Below are 27,778 nucleotides of genomic sequence, written 5' to 3'. Positions count from 1 at the left end.
CAGTATAATTGTTTATTTAGCTTGGGTTGGAATTTATAAATAAACTTCTTTTCTCTGATTTTTCATTTAATTTCACTTGGACTGTGTAGCTTGTAGAATGGAAATATTATAAATAGAATGGAAGTATAAATATTATAGAATGAAACTATTATAAATATTTTTCAGCCGCATGTTGCTAGATGGTTACTCAAAGGTATCTGACGAACATCTGGGTCTCTACTTTGCTGTTGAACGTTCTGATTTCCACTCTGATCCACATAAAGTTCTTCACAATTCGGGCATTTGATGCAGTAAATTGAATTTCTGCGTTTGCAGTTCATATTTCCGTTTGTGAGCATTTTTCCGGTTTTTGTGTTCATATATTGGCCGGTATATATGAACTAGCATGTACCACATCGGCTATCATTGCATTTAGATACAGTTAATGATTGCTCTTTGTTGCTAAGATCAAACATTACCTTTGTTAATAATTTTTTGAAGTTTTAGGCTGTCTTTTACGAAAAACCATAGCTCGGTCTGTGATTAAATCTTTTAATTCATAACTTTGAGCAATGATTGATAGGTTTGCTTTGGCAACTCACACAAAATACTGAAATATACCTAAAACATATAAAATGTAAGATAAATCTACAGTTATTTATTTGAAGCATCTAAAAGTGCAAATCATAAATGAATTTAAAGCATGCATTCTCATCTTAAGTAACTATAACAACAGCAACAGCAACAACAACAACAGCAGCAGCAACAACAACTACAAATCTTCTTACAGAGGGCTTTAAGGGAAAAGTACTGAATCAAGGTAAGTCGATTGAATTGACTAAAATTCAGGACAGTGATGACCTTACTGGAACTAAATAGCATATAAATTAAAAAATGCATTCTGACACGTACATCCAAACACATGAGCATAATTGTTTCGTTGCATCACGGTATTTATATGAGCGACAAAGGGTGTTTTGAATATAATTTTCCATTGCCTGCCCTGATGGTAAATATAACGCTACCGTATTTGATAATTATTTTCTCCGTATTTCAAAGAATTACAAAGAGACTAGTTTCGAAATATTTGGTATACATAAACTTGAGATCTGCATATATTTATATACCCTGCATCTGCATTATTGAAACTCATTTAATATAGAAAGTAGAAAAAGAACGTAAGTCCAGTGAAGGAACTCAAAATTAGTAATCTATCAGTTATCAGGTAATCTCATAAAAGATTACAACACCAGCTGACGCCTCTTTCATTCTCGCATTAGATAAAAAGTAAATTTTTATCTGCTTCCTTAATTGAACTTCAACATTCCCAAGACACACACTTGAATCACATTTTCAACCACTTTTATCTCTAGAAAGGCATGTTACTTTTTTGATACCCAATATAGAAAGACACCATGCCCCATTCCATTTTCAACTAGAATTAACTCACAAACACATGAATATACCAAGGCCTGAAAGGTTTAGGTCATCTCTATACAAAACATTACATTCCATTCAATAAAAATCTAAAGGTTTGTCGATATATATATATATATATATATATATATATATATATATATATATATATATATATATATATATATATATATATATATATATAAATATATATATATTTTATATGCTCGTCTATTTTTATCTATCTATTTATCCATTTATCTATTTGTCTATCTGTCTGTCTATGTGTGTGTGTCTCTCTCTCTCACTGTGTGTATGTTTAAACACGCACACACATAAAATGAGAGACAGACAGACAGACAGATAGATAGGTAGACAGAAATACAAACAGACAGGCAGACAGACAGGCAGGCTGACAGACAGGCAAGCAGACAGATAGACAGATAACTAGATTGATAGATAGAACGACATACAGACAGACAAACACAGATAGATAGGCAGACAGACAGGCAAGCAGACAGACAAGCAGGCAGACAGACAGGCAGATAGATAGATAGATAACAATAAATATTTTGTGTAACGAAACCAAAGGCAAAAATCTTGAAGTCACTGTGAGCCTTTTCTTTCTAAAGGTAAATGTCATACTCGTATATATTTAGGCTATCCTGGCAGAGGCAAGAGTTGCGTGCTAAAACAAGAAGACATCAAAACTGATGAGTCAGGAAAGGCAGAAGGTGAGTGTTGCAAAAAGCTGTTAATTGTGAGATGAAATAAGGAACAAATTGTTCAGTTAAAATGTATTTGTTTGGAGAACTCCAGGCAAACATTTATAACAACTGGCAGCAGAGAATTATTAGCGCTGTGAGGTGAAGGGTGGTAGTGCTGCTGAGAAAGGAAACCAACGAAAGGCATATTATAGTTTCCAATCCTCAACCCTTGTAAATATATTGCTAAAAATTCTGTCTAAATTGTTAGCAAAGAGGCTGGTACTTCTCTTTGATGATTTAGCCGAAAGCGCACAAACCAATAAAAATGGTACGAGATAAACCTAGTCACTTTGGCGCACCGATGATATTTGGGTCAGTCGAACTCCTTCGATAAAGACTACTTGACAGCTGCTCTGAAAAGCAGACGAGGTTGGACCCGTTTTAAGATTCTGGATCGCAACACTGTTCATTGGAAACTGTTCGAAGGCCAATTTGAAGGTCATTTTGAAGGTTGTCTCTTGGAACCGATTCACATCGCGCGCTGAGTCTGTCAAGTGTGTCACCTCTTACCTCTACACTTTGTTCTGAGCAATTGCAGAGAAAGCCTTTATTGAGAAGCATCTCTTTCAAGATAGAATGTATTGGGTTGTCCGGAAAGTTCGTGCCGATTTTTAAAGGAAAGAAAAAGATCAGTAAATACTTGCCATTACATTTTAATCAACCAAATATGAACCATTTTGTTTCACAATGCCTCGCCGTCTTTCCTTTAACTTGAAAATACCCTCTTCCCAGAATTGAGGTGGTTTCATGGCAAATAATTCATCAAGGTATCTTTTCACGTCATCCAAGGAATTGAAATTTTTACCATTAAGAGACCTGAATAAGTGGAATTCCGAAGGAGCAATATCTGGTGAATATGGAGGGTCAGGTAACACATCCCAGCCGAGCTGCAGCAACTTTTGTCTGCTTCCCAAAGAAACATGCGGTCTTGCATTATCATGTTGGAAAACAACATCCTTCCTGTTGGCTAATTCTGGACGTTTCTCTTGAATTGTTGCTTTTAACTCGTCCAGTTGTGTGCAGTATTTCTCAGAATTAATTGTCTGGTAAATTGGGAGAAGCTCATAGTATAGAATTCCTTTCCAATCCCACCACACACAAAGCAAGATTGTTTTTAGAGTGAAAACCCGCTTTTGAGGTGGCTAAGGGTGGCTCACTTCGCTTACTCCAGGATCGCTTTCTCTGAATATTTCGGTAGATAATCCATTTCTCATCACAATTTGCTTTAAAAAAGTTGTGTTTTCATTCCGTTTATAAAGCGAATTACAGATGAAAATGCGATCCAAATGGTTCTTCTCACTCAGCTCATGTGGTACCCAAACATCGTAGCGATTTGTGTACCCAAGCTTTACCAGGTGCTCATGAACGACGGATTTTGATAGGTTGAGGCTTTCTGCCAATTCTCGGGTTGTGCAATGTGGGTTATTCTCAATTAATGACTTGATTTGGTCATCATCTGCAGTGGATGGTCTGCCTGATCGATCTTTATCAATAACCTCCAGCTCGAAACCTTCCGAACCACTTCCGTACAGTTCTTTCGGGTAAAGAAACATTACCGCAAACTGTGCATATTTCTTTGGTTGCTTGTGAGGCATTTTCCCCTTTACGGAAAAAGAAAAGCATCAAGTGCCAAAAATGAACTTTCTTATCTTCCATTTTAAAGGGTTACAGATTTAACACAGGTTATAGGAACATAAACCTTCTTCCACGAAAAGATAGCTTAAACTGTGCTCTAAATGGAGGTGTAGTCAAATCCTATTTTATGGACTCAACCATGTTCTAAAATAAGTCGAAAGGTAAGCTACTATAAATCGGCACGGACTTTCTGAACAATCCAACAGAAGATCTGTGTCGTATGCAAACGCTCTCATCATAATGGTGTCGGCATATCCTGGAAATGACGGAAATCGGCCCCACCCTGGACGTATAAAATGCGGTAGCTTCATTCAATAGAACGTATATAATGATGCTCTTAGCATCGAGAGGTTTTAAATTCATTAAATGTCAGACAGCGTAATAAGAGATGATACAAAAACATGTTCACGTGGTATAATTCGCCACAAAAAATCAGTTTCGGTATTCCTCTATTATGAAAAGTTACACCTTTCTCCTTGATATTTGTATAGAAAAAATATCAAATCATTGACCTCGCTCCTTTATGGAAAATTATTCTGGAGTTTCTGCGCTTCGTTGATATTTACATCGGCTTTAATCATCGCAACACTTCTTTTCCTCAAAATATGTACATTAAATGTCGAAGTTAGTATGAAAATATCTTTTAAGATTGCCGTACGGGTTCCAAATCAGGATTCTCCTGATATGCTTTCTTTTTTTTTTTTAAGTAATCGAACACTTCCACATCAACAGAAAAGTAATAAATATTGTAGGTTCTGTTTTTCTTCATAACATAGGAATAAAAATGTTCAAACATTTCCTTTTTCCATATTTCTATATTCTCGGGAAATGTGCACATGTTTTGTAAGTGTCATTACGATCCTAAAATTTATATTAAAGAACTTTCACTCCAAAGTAAATGAGATATGCACTGGTTCAATACCACTTGTTTATTGTTGATCAATCGGTTATATAACTCACCGGTCGTCTGTTTAAAATGTTCGTTAAACAATCGTAACCTTTCTCTTCAAGGCTTGCTTTGTATGCTTTTACCACAAAGTAACATTTACCACTTGTTTTGCAAAGCTTATCTGCCACAAATGTAAGAGAGTGTATTAGTATTATTTAAGCTTCTTCCTGATGAAACACTAATTTACTAAAAGCATTTTTTTTTTATTAAAGATAAGACAATGTTAGAAATTAAATTGTTTGAGACTAAAGCGATACAAATAAACCTAATCCTCCTACAGCTATTAGAATTCACAAGCCGTACTGGTATCCTTTTTAATGGGTATCTAATGGTTCATAAGCTTTGGCAACACTAATGGCTTAATCAGATTCAGTACACTAAAAAATGTTTTAATTTTACTGAGATATTCTCGGTAGCTAAGCATCTTTATTGCGTAGTGTAAATATATATATATAAAGTAATGATTCAAAATTGAAGAACAAATACAGTAATTCTTCCACATTAGGTTAAGAACCTCCCAACTTGGTTAGTCCGAAGCATCCTACAGCATTGAACTCCAGTCAATTTTTCAAACTGTTATATCTAAAGGTTCTCATGGACATCAGAGTATCGGAACTGGCAAGAAATTTCCGTTGGACACTAGTTGTTCAATTACTACTAGCGTGATCTTTACTACCAATTTGACATTTTGTGTTCCTTATCTCAGAAATCATTAGTCCTTCTCAAACTACACGTTGCCACACCTTTCCTCTTCTTATCAGTTCTTTGCCTTCTACGCAAAAAAACTGTGAACTATATTCAACGTGAGTGTGATGGGTTTTTCCCACATATTTTGCTTACCTTCTATTTTCCCATCCACCACTGCTCATATTGAAATCTAAGGCACCTGAAGGATTCTATAAGCATTCTTTTGTACTGGGTATGCAGGAAATATCCCAAATCTATCCCAAATTCCTTATGTAAACTTGCTTGATGCTATAACAATTGACTGCTGTAATCTAGGTTTCTGTTATTAGCTAATCTAGGGTGGTTTTATATCGTCTTAAGTATGAATTATGTTGTCAGTACTGAGTAATCCGTAAGGCGGCGAGCTGGCAGAAACGTTAGGGGGCCGGGCGAAATGCTTAGCGGTATTTTGTCTGCCTTTATGTTCTGAGTTCAAATTCCGACTTTGCCATTCATCCTTTTCGGGGTCGATACATTAAGTACTGGGGTCTATCTAGTTGACTGGCCCCCTCCCGCAAAGTTTAAGGCCTTGCGCCTAGAATAGAAAAGAGCACTGAGTAATCCTTAACACCAATACACCAACTTTCGAGTGTCTTGAATTTTTCTACTTTATTTCTATTATCAAAAATGCAACTCGTCGATATCTTGGAATCTTCCATATATACCTAGAAGTAAGTAAGTCACTCGGGCAACCAATCGGAAATATGTATTAGAGAAGAGGTTCTTTTTATCTATTTTGCAAGCTTCCATTTTGAGTAGGTTTCTCTATTGAGTCAAACGATTTTCTCTTTCTCCTCTTTGCTTTAAAACTGCCAGTCTGATATCTGTCTCCGTTCCCGTGGAAAAAGGTGAATAAGATTTATAAGTATCATGGAATATATAGAACAAAATGCAACGGACTACAGGCGGTTGTAGTCTCAGTGTGCAGTGGAAGGGAGATGAAAAAAAAAATGATACTGAGTCGATATATAAATGAGAGTATGAATGAAGGACTCTCTCTCTCTCTCTTAAGAATATGCAATCCAGAATATGCCCTTGTATTATTTGCATGGGTCTGTAATATTGTTGTTGTTGTTGTTGTTGTTGCTGCTGCTGCTGTTGGTGTTTTGCTATTGCTGTTTAGCCGTGGTCTGACATGGTACATAAAATGTATAATGTAAGACTTTCCAAATGTTATCATTCACCTATTTTCTTTAGTTTTTTTTTTTAAGAGTTGTTATCGGTGTGTATTAGGTCGATATTTCTAGCAGACCGAATGGTCATGTAGAGGCTTCATCGTTGGCATCACTGTTGCACATATCATTTTACGCGCGCGCGCGTATGCTTGTGTGTGAATGTGTGCGTTTGTGAAAGAGAGAGTGGGGGTTAAGAATAGGATACATTCCATCTCAACTATGCATAGCGTATATTTTTGCAATACATTAAAGGTTAGGTCAGCAAATGTTCAAGGCCAACGCGTGATTTTTTTTTTATACAGAAATGTCTATTGTGTTGTGTTTATGTCGATTTATATCAATGTACAATATATTTGCTACATATATGCATATATGCGTTAGTCTAAATATGGTTTTGCGTGTGTGCATTCTTTTATTCTTTTACTTGTTTCCGTTATTTGACTGCGGCCGTGCTGGATCACCGCCTTAAAGGGATTTAGTCGAAGAAATCGATCCCAGGACTTATTCTTTGTAAGCCTGGTGCTTATTTTACCGGCCTCTTTTCACTAAGTCACGGTTACATAAACATACCGACATCGGTTGTCAACAGACGATAGGGGTACAAACACAGACACACATACATGAATATATATATACATACATATACACGCATGCGACGGACTTCTTTCAGTGTCCGTCTACCAAAACCACTCACAAAGCTTTGGTCGACCCGAGGCTATAGTTGAAGACACTTGCCCAAGGTGCTACGCAGTCGGACTTAACCAAGCTTCTTTATTTCATAAATTTTGCCATAAAGGCATTACATAGACGGGACAAACAAAGACAAACATAAAGAAGCTGCGGGCTGGACACGGACATTAATGAATGAAATGAATAAAAAAGATGAGTAAAAAATGGGAGAGGCACCGGCGCCCGCCGACCGACAACCCATCAAAAACCTTGTTCAATAAAAATCATCATTACAACAACAAAATCAAATCAAATCAAGTTCTATAGTCCTCCACATCCAAGCCCCCAAGCAAGATTCCTGCTGCCTGCAGGAAAGCCTGCAATGGTTGGCCCGGCTTCATGGGGATGAAGTCCTTGTCACAAATCCTTTCAATTTCATTTCCTTCATTGACATATAAGACCTCCGCACACACCTGCGGAGGCCAACTTGAATCGTCTATAGCGGTCGAATCGTACCGTTGTCGACCCAAACACGTATCCAAATAAAGCTCAACGGGCCCTCCCTTGAGGTAACAGAGGATAATCTCTCCTTCCTCGTCACCGAGAGGGACCGCAACCTGCTCTGCCAGTGGCACAATTCCCATAAAAAGTTGAAAAGCCTCAATGTTATGAATTGAGGAGGGGTTTGAAACCTCATTGTGTTTAAAACAAAGTAAGAGGCGTAATGCTTCCTTTTTGTATCAATGAACATAACGAACAGTGTAAGAGGCTTCTTGCCTCACATATAAGAGAACAATGTTTTCGGGATCCGACAGTTGGCGGGCGTAATCATCATTATTTTCATTCACATAACATTATCTCTATGTCCAGCCGCAGCTTCCCTTTTTCTGTATAAGGCCTTTATGGCCAATCTTAATGAAATAAAGAAACTTGCTTCTCAAGCACATACCACCTTCAGTAAGTGTCTTCTACTATAGCTTCGGGGCTCCGTCCAAAGCCTTGTGAATGGATTTGGCCGACAGAAACTGAAAGACCGTCGTGTATATATATATATATATATATATATATATATATATATATATATATATAAGCCTTTATATATTTAATCCTTTATATTGAACACTCAATATTTCATCTATTCAATAAGACATATTCCATATATTCAATAAGACATTCAATACTTTATTTCATTGTACCATCCATTTTTATTTTATATTATATATTGTATATTATATTATATATTGTATATTCCATATTCCATATACCACATTGGTTTTGCAGGAATATAAATAAAATATAAAAAACAGACAGTGTTGGAACTCTTTTAAACAAAATAATATATTCCTCTATACACAATCATACAAAACCCCTTTTTTTTGTATTTATTTTTACTCGCATATATATATATATATATTTACATATGTATGTATGTATATATGATGTGTATCTGGGTGTGTCTTAGAGTCTGTGTTTTTCAACCCCATTACCGCTTGACAACTGGTGTTGTTTACGTCTCTGTAAGATAGCGGTTCGGCAAAGAGACCGACAGGATAAGTACTAGGCTTAAAAAATTAAGTCCTGGTTTCGATCTGTTCGACCATAAAAAACCTTCAGGGAACCGAAGGAGACTGGTGGAATTGCATAAAAAGTGGATGGAAAATAATATAATGAGGCTGTAGATGAATGAGAAATAGGGCAATGAAGTGATGTGTGAGGGAGACAGAAGAATAACAGTGATAGAGTCAGAAGTTAGAAGTACATAGGGATGGATAAGTTGCAAAAAGGGACTTCTATGGAAGATATAGGTGAGGGTGTTCGGGAGAAAGGGACTTTAGTGGACATATATTGCTAAGAGATGATGTTGGAAATGCAGTTTGGTTAGCGAGGGAAGTAGTTCTAAGAAGAAAAATTACTCGTTGTACAAAAAGAAGGAAAGAATATGTGCAGCTCTGCTGTCATATAATTACAGCAGCTGAAAATAGTGCCTCATTTTCCGCGCATTCTTAATGTTTCTTGCGCCTGCGCGTCTACTTTTTCTGCAAATCTTCCAGTGATAAAATTATACCATTTGTGTGTCTATGGTTTGTAATGAATACACTGTGTGACTTACTGTCTACATCTTTTTATAAATCGAGCAGCGTCCTTTTCCAGCAACGATAAGTGTACTGTCTGTTTATCTGCTTACCAGGATAGTTTTGTCGAAATTAACTCTAAAGCCCTTTCATTAGATCTTGCTTCCATACTTTGAATTTTTATTCTTATTCTACTACAGATACAACATTAAGAACAAGGTCATCAGTATAAAAGACTTTCAATCGGCAAGCGGTCTTCAACTCCACTGTTATGGTTTAGAAGGTAATAAATCGAACTGAAGTGGAGCAGAGACATTATGAATTCTTACTGCATCTTAAATACTTTAGTTTTCTCCTTGTTAAATCTCAATTATCGACAGCATATTTTGGACAGTTCTCACTAGCTATGTATATATGTATGCACACACACACACACACACACACACACACACACACACACACACACACACACACACACACACACACATATATATAAGAAATAAAGGTATTAAATGATCCAGGCAATATCAATAAAACACATTTAAACAGATTTGGTTAACTATATCAAGCAATCAGACATCTATAAATGAAAGTAGAAACACACCCAAGCTAATTTCTGGTTTATGGCAATTAGATCCAAATATCATTTAGAAGACTTTCAACAAATTCGGAGTATTAAACAACAAACATACTGTTACGAACGCCCGCACGCGAAGCACCTCCTTAAACACCGAAGGGGGGACTCGCGCACGCGCGAACGTTCATACGCTCAGTGAGCTAGCAAAATTCGTCTGTCGGTACAATCCTGACCGATAATAAAGCCCCGGCTGGAGCACGTAACGAAGAACAACACAGGGAAATAGGACGGGGAGGAAGAAACAACACGAAGACCATGCGTTGGGTAACCTTTTCTTTTTACATACATAACATCACAGAATACATTTAAAACATTAGAATAGAGCATTACATAATAACAATTCCAATACATGGCATGACAGTTCAATAACGTTGACAAAGTTTCCAAACAATTATAAGCTTTTCAATCATTTTTACATCGCAAAGTTCGTGTCTCAAGTTTCATTTGACAACAAAGTCCTTCTGTTTCTTTCTTTTGTATTTCTTTTCTTTTCCTTTCTTTTAGAAGCATTTAACAACACAGTTAACAACTCAGAGTTCTTTTACTCTAAAATAATATAAAAGCATTTCCCAACAACGAAGTTCGTTTCCTTCAGGCCTGCTACTTCCACTGACCAGGGCAGTCTGCCACTACAATTCCGTCTCTCTCTCTGTCCCTCTCTATACATTTCTGCTGGCCATAGCTTTATCCGTCAGACTTATAATTCTTCTCTCTTCATCTCTGTACAACTGCTTCATCTCGACGGGCAAACTGGTGTCCCTCAACCGCTTCGGCTGGCTGCTACAACCCAACTGCCTCGGCTAGCTGCTACCGCTCGACTGTCCCGCTGGCTCCCAGAACTCCACTGGCCAGGCTGGCTGCTACCGCTCGACTGGCCCTGCTGGCTCCCAGAACTCCACTGGCCAAAATTTTCTGCTAACTGCTTTTGCCGCCAATTCTTGTTCTCCTATTCATCCCAAATACCATAGCTCATTGTGCTACTTTACCCCCCTGCCGTTTTTGAACTTTCGCTGACCGGAAAGGGGCAGCTACGCTAAAAATAGCTGTGGTTGCCGACAAGACAAAGGAAATACCATTCTCCCCAACTGACCAGAGTACGGGTTCAAAACCCAGCCCGGGAGATAGGGATATAATGTCAACTGTATTTTCGGTCGTCGCATCAATACATATGGAGAAAATCACATCTTTAATATTAGAATTCACCTTACAATGCCGACAATTGTTTCTATTCTGTTAACATATTTAGAAATAGAAAATATTATTGAAGTTAACATTTTCAAAAATACATGTTAATACAGCGTTTTAAAGGCGATCCAAAATTAGTTAAGTCCAAGTGAACTAAGGAAATATTTCCCGTACACGAACGCATACAAAAAGTAAGTAATGAAGAAATATAATCTAAGAAATTCTACTTTGTATTCATCTATTGATGACGTCAGTGGATAACGAAAGAATAAAAAATTAACAGAAGAATTCTACGTTACTGCAATTAGAAACATAGAAATTTTACGTCACGACAATTACTTGTCTATTTATTAAATACAGTAAACATTTTTAGAATAGATCCGCCGACAGTTATACGCCCACCACATAACCTTGGAATGGAACATTCATCCGCATAGAAAAGGTTAAAGGGAATGATAGCCACGGCGCAAACAGTCGGAACTAATGCAACATGTAATTTTATCCGTAACAGCTACAATTTCGACTTCGTGTGTATAAACGTATACGTGTACGTGTAATTGTATCAGTGTAGGCGTCTTTGAGTGCATATGTGCGTGCGTACTTGAGATAGTGCAAGAGTGAGAGAGCGAAGGAGAGATAGAAAGGGAAGGAGAGATAGAGGGGGTGGGAGGGAGAGAGAGAATTGATGAACATGAATATTTAAAAGCAAACTTGCCATGATATTCTATTCGATAAATTAAATATATTGTGAAAAGGCAATACACTTCTTCAGATTTCAGATACATTGCATTTTATCATTCTTGTTTCTCTATCTAGGAAGATTGCAAGGAATATGAACGCCTTCATCACTGACACACACACACACCTAATAATTGCAACACACACATCCCCACAAGCATACCACCATTGAAGCCTCATATTTATTTCATAACCGAATCTGTCTAGACATAATCTTTCACTAATGGCTGGCTGTGATATTTTTCTGTGAACCACATTTAAAAGATAGCTTATCAAGTTTAAAAGTAACAACATTGAGGAAAACAACAAGAAAAGCAACAGCCGTAGTAAAAACGACTAGCAACTGCCGTAATGCCATCAACAACAACAACAGCAGTAGCAGCAGCAGCGGCAGTAGCAATTGCAACACCAGGAGAACAACTGAAGTTATCAACAAGAACAGTAACAGCAATATATAACAGCATTAGTAACTACAAGAAGAAGAAGAAGAAGAAGAAGAAGAAGAAGAAGAAGAAGAAGAAGAAGAAGAAGAAGAAGAACAACAACAACAACAACAACAACAACAACAGCAGCAGCAGTAGAAGCGTCATGATCGGCTGTAATATCACCATCTGCTACAACAACAAGCATGAAATATTTTGGTGAAGAGTCTTCTTGAGACATTCCGTCTGCTGATTTAAGACCGACTTTTCGCCATCTATTTTTTATCTCTCGTGACGTCTGTCAAATTTTGCACCCCAAATACACAAGGTGATATGTGAGTATATATTTGTCTATATGTATGTATATATACATAAACATATACGTATACCTATATGCACATACACGCATACACGCGTACATATGTATATATATATATATATATATATATATATATATATATATATATATATATATATATATATATATATATATATATATATATATATATATTCATATATGTATGTATATATGTATGCATAAGTACTGACGTAGCTTTATGGTAAACAGCTTGCTTACCAACCACGTGGTTCTGGGCTCAGTCCTACTGCATGGCAGCTCGGACAAGTGTCTTCTACTATAGCCCCAGGCCGACCAAAGTCATGTGAGTAGATTTAGTAGACGGAAACTGAAATAAGCACGCGATATATATATATATATATATATATATATATATATATATATATATATATATAGTAGCAGAGATACCCGGTGTTGCCCTTGTTACATGCAATGGAAGAACTAAACTTTTCTGCTATATTTTCTCTAATGAACTGGAATATCTATGATTGCAGATGAGGGTTATTTCTCTCTTTACACACCGTAAAAAAATTCTAATCATGACACATGTATCCCATACTACTGATCTTTATGCACCGATTCCAAAATTCCAATCATATGGAACATGTTAAAAGGATTTTGCTCCTGAAAAATGGAGGTTATGGAGCTGTAAAATATGGGAGTGAAGGCTCCTATTGGGGTTAGGTGTCTTAATGTCAACCAGAGAAGTTGAATTGTTGAGAAACTTTTTGACTTGGATTTTATATCTATTGTTCAAATTTCTTTTGAATTGGAAATATCTGAATGTTCACTGGGTTTGTAAAAGAGAGCAAAGCTACGGGAAACCAAAAGACGAATGATTAAGATAATCAGTCAGCTACCCCCTTTAAGCCATCTCAAATTCAACCTACACATATTGCATTATACCCGCCCTTATGCATTACACCCGGCAAATATCATAAGGATCCGTTCAGTAATTTTGGTCCATGAAATTGTATAAAACACAAAGCATTAGCCTTCGCCCTAGGCTTGGATTTTGTGTTCCAAATTTCATTAGGATCGGTGCAGTAGTTTTCGAATGCATAAGTAACACACGAACACACATAAAGACATTGACTTTTATATAATAGATATGAATATGCACATATACATACATGTATATATGTGTGTGTTATATATACATACATTCATATATATATGTATATATATATATATATATATATATATATATATATATATATATATATATATATATATATATATATATATATATATATATATATATATATATATATATATATATATATATATATATATATATATATATATAATTTTCCAAAGGATGTTGTAACCGTTACCAATATAGCATAAGACTTTACCCTAGGGGATCATTGACTAGATTCCCTAAGGGTCGTTCTCACAGTTTATATTTATATTTCAAGGTTTTAAATTTTTATATTTAAAAGAGATAGAGACTTCGAACTCGACAGATCCATATTCTATTTATTTACCATCCTATGTCAACATTTCTGTGCCCAAACCTATCCAGCGACTGATCCATTGGATGTCTGACGTTTAGCACTTCCTCAGGAATGGTTTACATCAGAACAAATTACGAAAAAACACACAAATAACGATCATAATAAATTATTAAATTATCAAAAGTTCGTTAGCTTCAAAATCCGCCATGTTTTTTTTCAAGTTAGACATGTATATATAGGGGAGGTAACTCCTTAATTTTTTCTATTGTTTCTGCTCTCCTGTGATTGTCTACTAGATTAATTAATTTAATTTAATTTAATTTATTTATTTATTAATTTATTTATTAATTTTGTATGTTAGGAATTGCTCAAACCAGGACCTACAAAGAATTAAGGGTAGGCTAGCTAGATTTTTCAGCAGAATGGGGATGAGTATAGTTTACGAAGATGATATCTCAGTAGCAAACTTCCTAGACGTAACATTAAATATTAAGAATAAAACATATAGACCATACCACAAACCCCTAACGAACCTACAGTATATAAATAAATCAAGTAATCATCCTAGGGCTATTACCGAGAATGTAGTTAAAAATATCTCTTTAAGACTCTCTAAATTATCTGCTAACAATAGGGTATTTAATAATGAAGCTAATTTCTATAATGCAGCACTGAATAAGGTAGGGTATAGAGAAAGGGTCTCCTATATTGAAAGTGATAGCAACGGAATTGAAGCAACTGACAACAGTAATAATAATAATAATAATAATAATAATAATAATAATAATAATAATAATAATAATAATAATAGGAATAAACACAAGGAAAATAAAGGAAATAAACCAAGATACCCCCATAAACACAACATAAGTAACTTAAAATTCTTTAAAAACGATATTAATAACCATGGCGATGATAATAATAATAAGGATAATAAAATCTGGTTCATAATCCCATTTGGGAGAAATATCAAGAGTAATCTGATAGCTAAGTTTAGAGAGGTGATAGGTAGAGCTCACACTATGGTAAGATTATCAACGCACACATAATTAGGCTTGGATTTTCAAATACTATGAACATAGCACAAATAATAGCAGCACATAACCTTAAAATACTTAAGTCTAAAGAAACAGGGAGAAACGGGAATTTGAACAATAATATAAATAGAAATAATAATAATAAAAATAATAATAATAATAATAATAATAATAATAATACTAATAATAATAATAATAATAATAATAATAATAATAATAATAATAATAATAATAATAATAATGAGAATGATAACAATGATGATAATAATAATAATAATAATAATAGTAGTGATAATTGTGATAGTGATGATAGTAATAATAATAATAATAATAATAATAATAATAATAATAATAATAATAATAATAATAATAATAATAATAATAATAATAATAATAATAGGAATCGTGACAATAATAGTAATGGTAATAATAATAATAATAATAATAATAATAATAATAATAATAATAATAATAATAATAATAATAATAATAATAAAATTATATGCTAAAAACGACAAAGAGCTAGAAACACTACTACAGACAGTACACGGATTTACCAAGGAAATAGATATGAAATTCGGATTAGAAAAATGTGCCAAAGCAACCCTGAAAAGAGGAAAATTAGTTAAAAGTAGCAATATAACACTAGATAAAGCCAATGAAATAAGAGAACTAGACAAAAGCCAACCATACAAGTATTTAGGCGTCAATGAACTAGAGAGGATACAACATACACAAATGAAAAAAAAATAAAGAAAGAGTACTATAGACGAGTTAGATCAATACTAAAAACAGAACTCAAGGCTAAAAACAAGATTATGGGTATCAACACTTTAGCTGTCCCAGTTATAAGCTACAACTACAACATCCTTAACTGGACACTAAACGAACTATGTAAAATAGACAGGAAAACAAGAAGAATAATGACAGGATATAGGATGCACCACCCAAAATCTGACATAGAAAGGCTATATATACAACGCACAGAAGGTGGCAGGGGCTTTATACAGCTAGAAAACTATTATAAAATAACCACCATTGGACTGCAAAAATACCTACTTCAGAAGCAAGGAAATCTAATACGAATAGCCACAAAACACGAGCAAAACAAAAAACTGTTTTCAGTATTTAAGGAAGCTGACAAATACAAACAAGAAATCAATCTACCTAACAAATACGAAGAAGAAGAAGAAGAAGAAGAAGAAGAAGAAGAAGAAGAAGAAGAAGAAGAAGAAGAAGAAGAAGAAGAAGAAGAAGAAGAAGAAGAAGAAGAAGAAGAAGAAGAAGAAGAAGAAGAAGAAGAAGAAGAAGAAGAAGAAGAAGAAGAAGAAGAAGAAGAAGAAGAAGAAACAACAAAAGCTATAAAACAAATGAAATCCAAACTAAAACTAGAACAGCAACGGACCATGATAAAACGATGGCAAGAAAAGCCCATGGTAAATACTGGGCTAAACTAAATGCAAAAGAAATAGACAGAGAAAAATCCCAGCAATGGTTGAGAAGCTCAGGACTCAAAGCAGAGACTGAAGGATTTTTAATTGCTGCACAAGATCAAAGCCTCCCCACCAGAAATTACCAAAAACACATAATGAAAAGAAACATAACAAGTAACTGTAGAATATGTGGAGATGGACAAGGAACAATAAATCATATTATCCCTGGCTGCCCAGTCCTGGCTAAGAAGGAATATATTCACAGACACGACAGAGCTGGGACCTATATACACTGGAAGCTATGCCAACACTATGAAATAACAACAGAAAAAAGATGGTATAAACACACGCCAGAAAAGGTCACAGAAAACGAGAAAGCAACCAAACTCTGGGATATGCCAATACACACAGATAGAGAAATTAAGGCAAATAGACCAGATATAGTTGTCAAAGATCATGAAGAAAAAAAATGCTTCTAATTGATGTATCAATACCAGCAGATGACAACTTTTCTCTAAAAGAAATGGAAAAACTTTCAAAATACAAAGATCTGGAAATAGAGATAACTCGAATGTGGAATCTAAAAACAGAAACAATTCCTATCATAGTAGGTGCCTTAGGTATAATAAAAAAATATTCAGACAAATACATAACAAAAACACCAGGACTTAGAAATATATATAACATACAGAAAATTGCACTACTGGGTACTGCACACATTCTACGCAAAACACTTTCAATACAGTAAACATAAGAGCACCACAGCAAACCACAGCACATACCCAAGGCGCACTGAGCTGCGCTCGGTAGTGAAGTGAAAGCACGTTATAAAAATTAAACTACTGAACAATAATAATAATAATAATAATAATAATAATAATAATGATAATAATAATAATAATAATAATAATAATAATAATAATAATAATAATAATAATAATAATAATAATGGAGGTACCTTTATTAATAATAAGAGTCAGGCCTGTAGGAGTAAGAACATAATGACAGTAAATGAGGTAAACCCTAGGAGAATAAAATTTGAAGGACCCAATGCGAAAGTCAAAAATATAGTATATCAATGTAAAATAAAGACCCAAACAGGTATCACGAGATATATTGGGTGTACTTCAGGACAGGTATGTAGGAGAATATTTAATCACTTCACGACCTTTAGAGATAGAAAGAAAATAGCTACCACCAGTCTTAGCAAATACATCTGGGATCTCAAAGAAAATAATAAACAGTATTCATTAGAATGGTCAACAAATTAACGAATAATGCTCTGAAATGTATGCATATCCTAAGAAGCACTTTTCGTTGGTATAAATGATTTTAGGATGTGAGCGAGTACAGCACGGTATCTCATGTATGTTTGTGTATGTGTATTTATGTGTATATATGGAAGTGTGCATATATGTATATATAGGTGTATGGAGATAAGGATATGTATATATGGGTATGAGTGTGTGTATGTGTATAGGTATGTGTGTGTATATATGTATATATGTATGTATGTGTGTGTATGTGTGTGTGTGTATATATATATATATATATATATATATATATATATATATGTATATATATATCTGTATATGTGTGTGTGGGTGTATATGTGTATATGTATATATGTATATGTATATATATGTGTATACGCATGTGTGTGTGTATGTGTATGTATATATGTGTATATATATGTCTATGTAAGAGTGCGTAGGCATACATATATACATACTAAGTTATAAGACAAAATTTAGTCTGGAATTAGGTAGACTGATGCATGAAATACTAGTGGAAATCTGGAGATACACTTGAACTTTAGTGGAATTAAAACATTAAGTTAAACTACAATGGATACCTAACTATAACTAAAAAGACACAGTAGATATAATTTAAGGAGGGGATAACTATAGGTAATGGGTCAGTTAAAAATATCTCACATAGAACCCCAATTTATCCATTAATAAGAGGCAACCTATAATAGTACAGACCAATACTAGGTTGCGACATTAAGGTCTGGGCAACCTATAAGTGTCGGTTATGTAAGTCCCAATATAGGATTATTATTGTTATTATTATTATTATTAATAATAATAATAATAATAATAATAATAATAATAATAATAATAATAATAATAACAACAATAATAATAAGAAGAACAATAACAATAACAATAATAATAGTAGGAGAAGAGTTGGTGAGCACACACAATAGTAAGGATAGGAGAAGAGCACATAGAAAGAATTGTAATAAGTATGGAGCGGCGGCTGGGAAGTTTGCTATCTAGACCTAGGAACAACTCAATATAGATTAAATGAATATGAGGAAAGGAGCGGGTAATATAGTACAGTACAACACAAACAATTGTTTGATCTCCAAATACAATATAACTACGTGACTCTACCATATTAAGGGTAGATATGAAATTAAAGTATGAACTGAGAATAGAATAAATAACTAAGCATTTAGTAGGAAGAGATGAGGCTCAAACCTTAGTATGAAACCCATAGAAAAGAATGATAATAGCATAGAATGATAATATATCGAAATATTACTGAATTTTTTAGTAAAGGCGCTTGTATTGATTCCTAGGAGGATTGATGGCTGGACGGATCTCTCTTAACCAAGTAAGGAGACCCAATAATAATATAAAATGGAATAATAGACATGAGAACCATCTAGGGGCAACAAAAATAGTCGACATATAGGGGATAATTGATAGTAATTTAAAATAAATAAATATACTAAAAAAGAAATTAATAACCAAGTTAATAACTAAATTAATAAATAAATTAATAAATATATAATTAAATTAAATTAAATAAATTAATCTAGTAGACAATCACAGGAGAGCAGTAACAATAGAAAAAAATTAAGGAGTTACCTCCCCTATATATACATGTCTAACTTGAAAAAAAACATGGCGGATTTTGAAGCTAACGAACTTTTGATAATTTAATAATTTATTATGATCGTTATTTGAGTGTTTTTTCGTAATTTGTTCTGATGTAAACCATTCCTGAGGAAGTGCTAAACGTCAGACATCCAATGGATCAGTCGCTGGATAGGTTTGGGCACAGAAATGTTGACATAGGATGGTAAATAAATAGAATATGGATCTGTCGAGTTCGAAGTCTCTATCTCTTTTAAATATAAAAATTTAAAACCTTGAAATATATATATATATATATATATATATATATATATATATATATATATATATATATATATATATATATATATATATATGCACGCGCACACAAAAAGATAGATTGATAGATACAACTGAGTGGACAAACAAAAATACGAGAAACTGCCTAGTGCTTTCTTGATTTTGATAAGCCTGGTACTTACTCTATCAGTTTCATCTTGTCGAACCAGTAAGTTATGGGGTATGTAAATAAACGAAGAGCAGTTGTCAAGCAGTGATGAGGAAGAAACACAGAGACAAAAGCACACACATACACTTGAATGAATACATACATAATATATACGATTGATTTCTTTCATTTTCTTCTACGAAATCCACTCACAAGGCATTGGTTAATCTGAGGCTATAGCAGAAGACACATACCAAGTCACCACACAGTGGAACTGAACCCACGGCCATGTATTTTGGAATCAACTTTCTTACCATACAGCCACACCTGCACCTATGTATATGTGTGTGTGTATGTGTGTGCATGTGTGTATGAGTGTATATATGTATGCATGTATATATGTATATGTATATATATATATATATATATATATATATATATATATATATATATATATATATATATATATATATATATATATATATATATCTGTATATATATATATATATATATATATATATATATATATATATATATATATATATATGTACATATTACATGTCAATCTATATATATATACATCTACACATATATATGTACACATATACATGTGTATCTATATACATACATCTATACATATACAATAGAGGGATGTTATTGTTTCACTTTTGACACGTAGTACTGCAATAGTGGAGGAGATGTGATATTGCTCTGGGCTCGCAGTAGGCAAGAAGTTAAAAATGTTTTGGGCCTATGACACAACATGGACCCTAAGTAAGGCATGTGTAAAATTTGAAGGAAATTTGTTGTGTAGTTCTCAAGTTTTAGGGATTCACACAGACAGACACGCACAGACAGACACGCACTGACAGACACGCACAGACAGACACACACACACACGTTCTCATCTTTATATATATAGGTATATGTATGTATGTATGTATGCATGTGTGTATGAATTGTATGTATGTATGTATATATATATATATATATATATATATATATATATATATATATATATATATATATACATATATATATATATATATATATATATATATATATATATAGATAGATAGATTCAGATGAGTGGTACAACACGGCACCAATATTAAATGGAAAATAGCAATCGATATAAAACACTTGTACCACTCATCTGAATTTATATGTATACCCTTATGGGGTTTTATTTTATATATATATATATATATATATATATATATATATATATATATAAATGAGAATGTGTGTCTGTCTGTCTGTCTGTCTGTCTGTCTGTCTGTCTGTCTGTCTGTCTGTCTGTGTGAATCCCTAAAACTCGAGAACTACGCAACCAATTTCATTCAAATTTTACACATGCCTTACTTAGGGTTCCAGTTGTGTTTTAGTCAAACAAATTATTAACTTCTTGCAGAGTTCGAGTACACGGCAACATAATATCTCCTCCACTATTTAAGTATTACGTGTCAAAAGTGAAACAAAAACACTCATGTCAAATACTTTCACTTTAAAAATGAAACTATTCCACTAACTGAAACAATCACATTTCGATACTGTAGTGACAGATACTTTCACAGAGAGAGAAAGAGAGAAAGAGAGAGACAGAAAGAGAGAGAGAGAGATGTATATGTATACATATACATGTATATGTACACCATTTCGATACTGTAATGACAGATACTTTCAGAGAGAGAGAGAGAGAGAAAGAGAGAAAGAGAGAGAGAAAGAGAGAGAGAGAAAGAGAGAGAGAGAGATGTATATGCATACATATAGATGTACACATATATACATATATACATGCATACAGATATCTATACATATATACACCCATCACACACACATACACATGCACACAAACACACACATTAGTCATTTGTTTTCTTATCCAAAACTACGTCAAAAGTACTGAATGGATCTTTATGAAATTTGGAAATTATATTCTTTGCATAACGGCCATAACTCCCATGAAAATTCATATATTTTTGATGTTGATGAAATTTTAATCCGAACATAACAGATGAGCATTATTTAGAAAATGATGTCACACGTTATCGAGGCTACCATTCTTTCTGGATGTGCAAAAGGGGATGACGTCTTTATTCCAAGAATTCCTCTTACTCCATCAGGAGCAGACATTCCTTTTACATTCAGAAGACTACAATTCCCCCTTCGTGTGACTTTTGCCATGTCCATAAACGAATATCAGGGTCAAAGACTGTCTGTAGCTGGTCTTCTATTGGAAGAGCCCTGCTTTTCACATGGACAACTGTATGTTGGCTGCTCGAGAGTGGGCAGCAACAAAAAACCTATTTGTATATGCTCCACAAGGGAAAACAAGGAACATAGTTTACAATGAGGTGTTATAATCACAACAGCAAGAAAGTATGTACATGATCACCTTCTTTTACGAAACTTCATTGACTTTCATATATTTATATTGATATACATATATATACGTGTGTTTGGGTGCGTGTGTGTATATACATCTCTATATATAAAGATGATGCGTAGTCTAGACGGCGTTTTTAGATTTCATTATTCTCTTTAACCCGGGCAACGCCGGGTATTTCTGCTAGTATGTATATATATATATATATATATATATATATATATATATATATATATATATACATATTTCTAATATTAATTTTTAATCTTAGTTTTAAATTCTATTTTTTTTTACTACTGCATATAGCATCTATTTCTAGCACTACGTCCAAGCTAGCCCGAGTTTCCTTTTCCGTCTAGTAAAATTGCCTACTTACTACATCAGACATTTATTATCTTTTTACGTCCGCTTTACTACCGCCACTATCCTACGCCTCTCATTGCTACTCGACCTCTAGGTTCGACAGATGCTTTATTAATCGCTAATCCCTTATATATTTGTCTTTACACACGCGTACTCTAGCCTCTCAGGGCAATAGTACTCCTCGCTATACTGCCTATCTTACTGCCACTAGAGTGCACTATGCTAGCATCCATTTTCCCTTTTCATGGATTACTTTCAAACGATTCTCTCTAGTCATGGATTTACCAAAGGAATATCCGTTTCTATTGAGTTTAATTGGATTCCTCATCCCTTTATAGACATAATAAACCACAATAATCATTGATGAGGAACTTACTTCCACAGTTACATATATTTAACCTATCTCTCTCCAATGACAGAAAGCTCAACATATGGAATATTTACTCGACACAATGTTCCAATAGCTAGAATATTCTAGAAACAGCTGTTAGAGACTATCTACACGTTTTCATTATATAGCTAAATAAACTGTCCTAGTCAAGTCTCGTCAAACGATTTGCTTTTTCATTTCAACTTTAATTTTTACCTACCGGCTCAAAGGGAAGCCACATCTAGCCGCTTTGGAAAGGGCAGTCACAAAATCACATTTCCACCTGTAGTTCAAACCGAAATTTTAGTGGCATACCAATCTGAGCACTCAGAGCGCATGCCTATTAGTTTGAGTCACCTTCAAAAAGACTCCTCGTATCTTAGATGTGTGTGTGTGTGTGTGTGTGTGTGTGTGTGTGTGTGTGTGTGTGTGTGTGTGTGTGTGTGTGTGTGTGTGTGTGTGTGTGTGTGTGTGTGTGCGTGTGTCTGTACACCACTACCGCTTGGCAACCAGTGTTGGTGTGTTTATGCCCCCATCACTTAGCGGTCCCGTAAAAGAAACCGATAGAATAAGTATCATTCTTTAAAAATGTCATGCTGTGGATTTGCTCAACTAAAAGAAAATCCCTCAAAACGGTGCTCCCGCATGGCAGCAGTCAAATGACTGAAGCAAGTAATAGATAAAAGATAAAAGATATATACTCCAGTAGATGATGGGTTCTCCGTCGGTTTCGGCGACGCCTATTCCAATTGGAACTGTCTATTCATTAAATTATAGTCTAATTGTCCAACTCTTTCCCAGACATCTGTGCCACTGACACAATTCTTAAACCGAACCATCCGTGATACAAAACTTTAAATCACGGAATAATATATCCTATACCTCCCCGCACAGTTACATTCACCCTAACTTCACTCACACGGCTTTGCTTGATTTGGAGTTGTGGCAAATGGCCGATGAATGAGATGGAAGCCAACACCTCATGATTGAGCGGTGGACTTCTTAACTACTTAGTCATTTTTTCTGAATACATCAAGTAATAGCTGTTTGGATAACACAGACTCGCATGCAAATATATAACTATAAATCTATAAATAAAAAAGAAACATCTTGAATGTCACAGAAGGTGGAAATAGAATGACACCTAAATGCATAATGTATGTGCAAGACACTGGGATATAGAGCGGAGCAACAGATGGATTGATCATAACTTTTTTTAATGATTATATGATGTATATATGATATTATGATTGTATGGTGTACTTTGATTGCGATATTCTTGTTGTTCTTAGCAGGTAAAATAATCGCATAAAGCCTCCTATAAAACTGTGTAGCATAGCACAGGCTTCTTTGTGTTAACTACGAATCAGCCTTAATCAAGTAGTCCTATGGTAGTTCAACCATGATCATTGCATTTATTTTCATACTCTGTATCTACAAATACATATTGCGCACTTCCCTTTTTTGTCTGCTTGAGTGGGCACGCAGGGTGTTCTTCGATTGCTGGTAGTGCTGCCTATTGTATCAACGTCGCGTAGTGGCAATTTATGGTATCTGGTATGATAATGTGGTGCTGTATTAGGAATAATTCCAATGGTCCTATATTGCAAATAGCTATAAACTTATGCTTGAAGACAGTAAAACATTTTACTTCCTTAATATCTATGCTATAGTAATTCAAATTCTTATCCATTTTCTTCAGGAGATTAAAATATTACTAAACCGTTGACGGCTTTATTAAACAATTTATTTCAATTACTTTTCAGACTTAATCATCTTATAACTGTCATCTTGGTATTGAACTTCCTATACGTCACTGAAAATTATTGGTCTCTAGATATTCTTTGGGATTTTTTCTGTTGTCTAAATTTTTCGACAGGAAACGGTGTTTCCTAGGGCTAAATAACAATAGCATTCTTCCCTTTCATGGGACTGTCACATTAAGTTGACAACATACTATCATTTTATCGTGGTGCTACTGCATAAATCTTTCTGAGAGATTTAAAAATGTATTATTTCTATTTTCAAAAATCAATGAAAGTATTTCACTTGAAATATATGTTTTCAAATGCGAATAGGCATCGACAGTTAGCAAGCCATGCTACTCCAGACTGATGATGAGCAATGACTCTGAAACTCGTCCCTGGATGCTGGCTTTGCTGGGTGGAGGTGTTTGTCTCCCCAGTTCGAAAACTAAAGGACACAGGAAATGTATCAAATCCAACAGGAAACGGTGTTTCCTAGGGCTAAATAACAGTAGCATTCTACCCTTTCCTGGAACTGCCACATTAAGTTGGCAGCAAACCATCATTTTATCGTGCTGTTGCTACATAAATCTCTCAGAGATTTAGAAATGTATTATTTCTATTTACCTTCAGTCTTTGACAAAGTTTCATGAAATTGAAATTTCGAAAATACAAACTTTGCAAATAGTATAAACTTCTTTTACCCATGGAGAGAATTTCGTCCGAATTTCACCCCAGCCACCCTATGTAGAATGGAAGTTGTACTTTTGAGTTTTCCCCTTTTCCTTCATTGTTTTCCCCTCTCGTCATTCCTCTCCATCTCTCTCCTTCCCACTCTCTCGTTCCTTCCCTCTCTCTCTCCTTCCCTCTCTCTCGCACCTTCCCTCTCTCTCCTCCTTCACACTTTTATGCCAATGCGACATCTACAGAACTAAATGTGAAGGTTATATAGCATCCTGTAATTTCCATTTATGTCTACTCACACAGATTGCGCCGGTGCACCAGGTATCGTGACAATTTATTATGGAAAGTAATTGAAATTAATTAGTTAACACATAATCGTACCCTGTAGCTTCATTAATTTATTTACACTAGCACTTTTAGAACACTCTCCAACTATTTTAGCTACATACAAACATCTGTTTAACAAGGCGGGAAACCACGAAGAAAGAAAGAGAAAAATGAGAGTATCTTAAAAAAGAAACAGAAAATTAATACCATAAATCTACATCCAGGCATTTTGGAATAAGATTTCAGTAAGATTCTTTCTTCTCCTCTGGTAAAGGAAATAGTACGCCACCAGTGACATAGCTGCAAGGAAAACTGTTTGGTTTTTCTGTTCACGCGATTGTTTTCCAAGCGATAAAGTATATATGAGGGCTATGTGACAAATTTCAATGTCACAGCGAAGTCTTAGAGGATGTTTTACGCCGAAGTATCAACTATATGAGTTTGAAATAACCTATAAAAAAGCAATAAAATATAAAGCCGAAAAATTAACGAAAGTAAATGACATTATCAAGTTTATTTAGCTGTTGAAATAGGGTTAAACTCGAAACGCTCACACAAGTAACAAAAGGTGGATGAAAAAATACAGAATGCAGAGAGTACACAAAGCAGAGAATGAAAAGGATGGAAGAATTGGATTAATTTAGCAATAATCGGAGATGAACATAATGAGACATGAAAATAATGAGACAGTTATGATTGATTTGATTGATGGTGGGATGATTTATCATGGACAGTAACTGAAAGGAATTAACACATTGCTTTATGAATTCATTTAGCAACAATGTGCGTGCGCGCTTGTATCCGTGTGTAAACGAGTGCACATCTGCGTGCATGTGTATGTTTTGGGCTCTTCTACAATGGATCATACCGGGGAACTACACAATCTGTTCGCATAGATATTAACTCAGATATTCGAGTGGGCGGCAAGCTATGTCCAGCCACTTAGAAAAACGAACTCAGAGATAAGTTCTGAGTGTGAATAAAATACTTAATCCATAATCGCTAAGGAGTAAATATTTTATTAAACTAAATACATATCAAAATTGCAGCAAATAATATGCTTAAAGTTCCACAATATCTTGAACAGAGAAAGAAGCAATTTGAAATTTACAACCCATGTATATATTAGCTCGGGTTAGTATTAATCTCTGGGAAGAAACGAAAGGAATTATAGTTTTTAATGAAACGTTAGTGGTAAAACCGAGATACTAAAATGATAGCGATAGTTACCAGAAGAACATCGAAAAAGGAATTCCAATAATTTAGATATAAAAGGAAACAACTAAAAATATATTAGTAAATATTAAATGAGAAAATAAAAAAAAACCTGCTACAAATTTTAGGCAAAATATTTCAAGCGGAACTAAGATCTTCAATAAGGAACGTGGAACTTGTTTTTTTAAAAAGAACCTTAATGCTATATATATATGGTATTCTGCCTTACCTGATTATTTTCTTTATTAGTTTATAATAGCCTTTATTTATTTATAAAATTAATCTAATTTTTATATCTCTATACATTCATACTTAGCTTATATAAAACAATACTGGTATATTCACTACTTACAATTAATTTAATTCATTGTATAGTTAGCATGTTCTTTTACCTCAGTACTCATTTATTAAATACCAGTATATACCAATTGATTGATAGTCACAGATACCATTTGATAAGTTAGTATTTAAGTATATAATATGTATAAATATTAAACTATTTCTAGATAATTTCTTTTCCTCCCTCTAGTGTGGTAAAAGTTTGGTATATACTCAAAAGTATTCAAAAAACTTTTTATACATTTTGTATCCTTCTGTTATAATATTCTTCTTGATAATCCTCTGAATAATATAGCAATATTGCTTAAAATACTTAACTATAGTACTACATGATAACATTTTCCATGTTTCATTATCAATGGTCTGCTAG

The sequence above is a fragment of the Octopus bimaculoides genome, chromosome Z, assembly GCF_046866305.1.
Source record: "Octopus bimaculoides isolate indiv1 chromosome Z, ASM4686630v1, whole genome shotgun sequence".
Taxonomy (NCBI): Eukaryota; Metazoa; Mollusca; class Cephalopoda; order Octopoda; family Octopodidae; genus Octopus; species Octopus bimaculoides.
Note: the sequence above shows the minus strand (reverse complement) of the source record.